Here is a 6,650-nt window from a genome sequence, read left to right as displayed (position 1 = left end):
TCAGAAAAGATTGAAGTCCAAAAAAGAAAAGAAAAGAAAAGATTAAAGTCCCCCAGTAGAGAATATCTAATTTTGGTTTCCCAGGCAGGAGTCACCCTGATTAATGCAGAACTTAAAATTGGAAGGTACCCACCGAGCCTGCAGGGGATTTGTGGCCTGAGCCAACCCCAAATCACGAGAGGAATAGGTCATATACAAGTGTCATTCGGAGCAGAAAATCTAGGAAACCAAATCTCCCCCACTCTTGGGCTCCTCCTCCTTCATGATAAAGTCACTGCTTTGGACCCTTACACTGGCAGAGCTACTGAACATTAACAGGAAAAGCAAGATTACTTGGCCCAGAAGAATGGATTTCCCAGCCTTGTGATCTAAGAAATTTCAGGCCCATCCCTCTTGAATCTAAATGAATTATTTGACCACCCAGGCCACTTTGGGGACCCATAAGGCAAGACACAGTCCCTAAGACAGCATATTTGTAGCTGTTTTCAAATTGGACACATTTCTGATTCGACATAGAGGAGCCCAGTAAAGACACTGCTCTCTTCAACCTCTGAACTCCTGTCATAGTAGATACCCTTCCCAAAAGGACCAGCATGGGGAAACTGAGTCAGCTCAGTGCCTTAAATTGCACTTGACACCCCATTCATTCGAACACATTGGAGCCCTGGGAAGTGATAACAGCAGGCATTATTGCCTTCACTTTTTAACTGAATCTCAGAGTCAGACCAAGGTTCTGCTCCAATCCACCCCCGTCTTCAGCTCTCCCCGCCGTGTGGGCTACTGTCAATCTTTGGACTAGAAGAGAAGACAAGACAGGACTAGAATGAGCTAAGCTGAGATGCAGTTAGCTTGGGAAGATTTTGTTTTTTATTTATTTTTTTTAAAGATTTTATCTATGTATTTGACAGACAGAGATCACAAGGAGGCAGAGAGACAGGCAGAGAGAGGAGGAAGCAGGGTCCCCGCAGCGCAGAGAGCCCTGTGCGGGACTCGATCCCAGGACCCTGAGATCATGACCTGAGCTGAAGGCAGAGGCTTTAACCCACGGAGCCACCCAGGCGCCAGCTTGGGAAGGTTTTAAAGAAAGCAAAAACCAGAAGCTGAGGAGGAGGAAGCAGAGTCACAAGGGCAGAGAGAGAAGAAAGGAAATGAAGTAAACTGTGGGTGGGCTTTACCCAGACCTTGACTCCTCCGGGGAGTTCTCAAAATGGTTTCAGGAGGGTTGCGGCCCGGGAAACCTTCCCGCGCAGGGAAAGCTTCAAGGTTAGCCGCCCGGAGTGTAACGAAGCCTATTTCCCACCAAAGCAGGAAGGCGCGGTACTCTCGCGGGCTGGTCTCTCTCTCTGGCTCCCGCAGGGGGCAGCGCAACACTGCAGGTGTCAGACACACCCGGGGAGCCCGAAGGAGCCGGACAGCGGGTTGATACCCTGGAGGCAGGCCTAACCTTTAAGAGTCCAGCAGAAGAAAAGGACGCTAAGCAGGAAAATGAGAAGCAGCACCCGACAGTCTAGGAGAAAGTGAGGTCTCAAAAAACTGGATCCAGAGTAGCAGAAAGTTACATTTTTTTTTCTTTTTTTAATTTATATTTGCATTTCTCTTATGCAGAATTTACTCCCGGGCCATGAACTTTTGTTTCTTCAGTTTCTTGTGGGATATCTTTTCCTTTGGTGCAACCCCCTCTTCTGATGTAGGAGCAATCTGCTCCTTTCCAGTAAGGATCACCTCTATGTGGCAGGGAGAGCTCAGGTAGGGGTGAGTACCACGAGCCCACTAAGTTCTGGGCCACATCTTGGGGACTTTGTTCACCTGGATGTGCTCAGTGACCAGAGAATCTACATATCAACCCTTAAATTCAGCACTATGCTTTTTTTTTTTAAATTTTATTTATTTATTTGACAGAAAGATCACAGGTAGGCGGAGAGGCAGGCAGGGGGGCGGGAAGGAGGCTCCCCATTAAACAGAAAGCCCAATGCTGGGCTCAATCCCACCACCCTGAGATCATGACCCTAGCCGAAGGCAGAGGCTTAACCCACTGAGCCACCCAGGCGCCCCACGCTCTATGCATTTTTAAGCGTGTGCAGTAAAAATTCAGCACTCTTCTCGGGCCACCAACCCTGTGTCCAGCCCCGCTGTCTGGCCTGGGCACACTTCCCAACTCCACCACTGTAGTGACAGAGTGACACACATTGCTGCTGCAAAGTGACATCCTTCAGATATGTGGTGGCTTTTTAGATCTGCATACCCCTGATGGCCCGGGCAGTTTCTTGGGTGCTCTTTTAGTGAATCAAGATGTGAACCTCTTGATTTTCATGATTTTTGTAGGGTTTTCTGGGTCAAGTGACTAACAAACATTTCAGAATTCACCTCAGGCTGCTCGGGGGGGAAAAGCCGTCCATTGCATTTAGTAACTGTGTGGTCAGTCAAGACCTTAATCTTCGTAAGAGCCGTTTTGTGGAAGCAGAAACCAGAGCCTCCCCTCCCCTTCTCCTTTCTCCTCCCTCCCTGTATCAGCGAGGTATGTCTTGAGCTCTACATCATTTCTGAAGGCGTAGAAATGAAAGCTACACTCTTGGCTGCTCTTATGTGGCTCACAGTCTTGTTAAAATGCGGAATTATGGGGCCGCGTGGAAGGACCACCCAACACAAACGGTGTGGTGGTGGGAGGCTGCTGGGAAACAGTGAATAGGTGTGACTCCTTTGAAGAGTAAGGAAAGTGTGTTACGTTATGGAAGATGAACATGGTAATATCTGAGAAGCCAGAGAACAGGCTAGTTCAGGAAACTGAGGATATTTTGCGTGGCTAAAATCAAAGGAAAGGAAAAGAAACCAGTTCCAGCCCTAAGGCTTTGGTGTATGCCCTTACGAGTTTGGATTTCCGCTGATCCCTTTTAAGGGGAGGTAAATAAAGGACTTTTTTTTTTTTTTAAGATTTTATTTATTTATTTGAGAGAAAGAGAACATGCAGAATTGGGGGCAGAGGCAGAAGGAAAGAGAAAAGCAGCCTCCCCGCGAGCAGGGAGCCACATGCAGACCGATCCCAGGACTCTGGCATCAGGACCCAAGCCAAAGGGAGAAACTTACTCAACGGAGCCACTCAGGCACCCCAAGTGAAGGATTTTGAGCAGATCGGTGATAGGCTTCATTCCCCAGGCTAGAAAGAAAGTTGATGAAGAGAAGGATGGGACTAGAAGCACACAGATGCTACAAGAATCCAGCTACACAATAACGAAGGATCAGCAGCAGCAATGGTAGAGAGGCGGCAGGATGAGTCAGGATCAGCAGGCCTCCATACTTGGCTCTGTTGGGGCGGGGGGGTGGAAATGAGAAAAAGAAAAGCCTCCTTGCTGATTTGGGTGGCCAGATCAGTGGGTGGGGACATGAGGGATAATCTCAGTTTGGGATATGTTAAGTTGAAGATGTCTGAGGACTCCTGGGTGGCTCAGTCGCTAAGTGTCTGCCTTCAGCTCAGGTCATGGTCCCAGGGTCTGGGGTTCGAGCCCCACATCAGGCTCCCTGCTCAGCAGGAAGCCTGCTTCTCCCTCTCCAGCTCCCCCTTGCTTGTGTTCCCTCTTTCTCTGTGTCTCTCTCTGTCTGATAAATAAATAAATAACATCTTAAAAAAAAAAAAAAAAAGACGTGTCGAAACTGGAATGTACAATAGACATGTGAGACATAATAATAATTCTTTCACCTCTGCCCACTTAGAAGTGACTCTCAGAAACTGGGGCAGTTACAGGAAAGCACAGCCACAGAGGCAAAGCTCGCTGATCTAACAGGGCATGGCAATCAGCAGAGTCCGAGCTTGTGAGCAGTCAGCAGGGGAACCAGGGCCCACAGAGGAAAGTCATATCCTCCCAGCTTCCCACACTGGGCTTGAGAACTTGCGTGTGTAGCTCTGCTCTGCCAACGGGAGTGTAGACTCCATGGCTATACTACAGAGAGGCTAGCAGCCAATGAGAAAGGAATATTCTCATTGGATTACAGCTGGTTTCTATGAAGTCTCCAAGTATTAATGTGCATTTCCAGGGAAGTTTTAACACTAATTTAAATATTTTAGAGTGAGTTGGAAAAGCATTCAACTGAAGATGTGCAAAAATTTGGTCAAATTATGATGAAAGTATATTAGTGAGAAAGATACCAAAAAGTTCCTGTATATTTTTTAGCTTAAAATTTATAGTTCTCTATTTTACATTTTAATGTCATACTTAGTTATTTTACAAAGAAAAAAATGTAAATGATAATTGAGTACAAAATCACATCATAAGAGAAGTGACTGCTGTTCTTACTATATGGCTATTTTGCCTAATATATTCTAATTATTGGTGTTTTAAAAAGGAAATAACTATCGAAAGAGATATTTTTAAGTTAGATGAGTTGTAACTGTTATGGTTTAGACCAACAAACGTTTCTCACTTTGAGATGACACAGATTTCCCCCTGGAAATACAAGAACATTATTTTCCTTGCAAATTTTCTTTCATCTCCTAGAGTTTTTGAATCTACCCCCCCATCCCATATTCTGCTCTGCTCTGCACCCCATATTCTGCTTTGCTCAATCTCACAGGAAATGGGATCCTGAGACCCTAAGAAATCCCACCCCTTTTCTGCTCCCAATTTTCCTCTCCAAATAGAAAAAAAAGGAATGATGAGTGTTATTCATAATCCGTCCCCTTTTATTACTCGAGACAATCACTCATTCATTTAACACGTGTGTTGAGGATCTGCTATGTATCAGGCACTATTCTAGTCGCTGAGAATGGAGGCGTGAACATAACAAAGTCTTTCCTCTTATGGTTCTTGGATTTCAGTATGGTACGTATTATTGAAGATAATAATAACAACAACAATAATAATAGCTAAGGGAATAGAAAGTAAAAGATCAGGGAGTGATATTTTAACAAGGGACAAGAAGGCCCCCTCTAATAAGTAACCGGAGTAAAAAATTTTTTTTTAAACAAGGATTTTTTTTTTTTTAAGATTTTATTTATTTGATGGAGAAAGACACAGCAAGAGAGGGAATATGAGCACGCGGAGTGAAAGAGAGAGAAGCAGGCTTCCGGCAGAGTAGGGAGGCCAATGTGGGTCTCAATCCCAGGACCCTGGGACCATGACCTGAGTCAAAGGCAGACACTTAACAACTGAGCCACCCAGGCACCCCACACTGAGTAAATCTTAAGAAAGAGATAGCCATATGGATATCCGAGGGAAGAGCTTTCCTGTAGTGTAAAGGCCTTGAGGGTGTGCTTGGGGTATTCAGAAACAGTGAGTTGATAGTTTAACAGGGGTGGAACAGGATAGGGGGAAAGAGTTAGGAGATGACATCAGAAAAGTAGCTAAGAGCCATCATGCAGGGTTGGAGGCCCTGGAAAGTACTTTGCGTTTAATCCTAAGTGTTATGGGAAAAAATTGGCAAGCTGAGGAATAACATGATTTGGTTTACACGTTAAAAGTATCTCTCTAGTGGGGCACCTGGGTGGCTCAGTTGTTAGATGTCTACCTTCAGCTCTGGTCATGATCCCATGGTCCTGAGATCAAGTCCTGCATTAGGCTCCTTGCTCAGTGGGGAGCCTGCTTCTCCCTTTTCCTCTGTCTGCCACTCCCCATGCTTGTGCTTGTTCTCTCTTTCTCTCTTGTCAGCTTAATAAATAAAATCTTAAAAAAAAAAAAAGTATTTCTCTAGTGGCCAATGAAGAACAGGTTATAGGGGACTGAGGTAGAAGCAAAGATATTAAATAGCCACTGCAATAGGGCTGGCGAGAGATGGTAGTGCTGAAGGCTGGTAAGGGTGATAAGAAAGGTCAGATTCTGGGCATAGTCCAAGGTAGAAACAGTAGAATTTGCTGATATATGAGACATGAGATATACGAGATATAAGAAAGTAAATCAAGGATAATTATAATTTTCTGGCATGAAAACTTAATGACTAGAGCTACAATTTACTGAAAGGAAGACAAGTAGAGGAGTTAAAAGGTAGGGAAGCAAGAGTTTGATTTGGCACATGTGGAGTTTGGGATTCCTGTTCTACATTCAAATGGAGATGCTGTGTAGGTGACCAGATATACAGACCTGGAATTCAGGAAAGAGTTCAGAATTTAAAACAAAATCAGGGTATTTCAAACCAAGAGACTAGATGAGACTCACTCAAGAATTGGAATAAATACAATGGTGAGTGTTGTGAAGTGTAAACCTGGCGATTCACAGACCTGTACCCCTGGGGCTAATAATACATTGTGTGTTAATAAAAAATTAAAAACAATTTTTTTTAAACAACAACAACAAAAAAGAATTGGGATTAAATAAATAAATGAGTTAAGTGTAAGGACCAAACTCAGAGACTTTTCAATATTTATAGATGGGAGAAATTTGCATCATTGAGCAAAAGAAAATGAGAAGGCTTGGGTAGGAAAAAACCAAAAGACTAATGAATCACTGACCTCTAGCTCTGAAACCTCTGAAAATATATAATGCTTTATATATAAATTGAATTTAAATAACTTTTTTAAGAAGGAATGAAGGAAGGAAGAATTAAGAGAGTATAGATCCTCATGGGCCAAAATGTCTTTAAAAAGACGAAATGATTAACAAACGTTGCTGATATGTTTAATGTTACAAAAGCAATTACTTTGTTTCAGCATATGCTTTCTTTTTTGG

Source organism: Mustela erminea, chromosome 17 (genome assembly GCF_009829155.1).
Source record: "Mustela erminea isolate mMusErm1 chromosome 17, mMusErm1.Pri, whole genome shotgun sequence".
Lineage (NCBI taxonomy): Eukaryota > Metazoa > Chordata > Mammalia > Carnivora > Mustelidae > Mustela > Mustela erminea.
Note: the sequence above shows the minus strand (reverse complement) of the source record.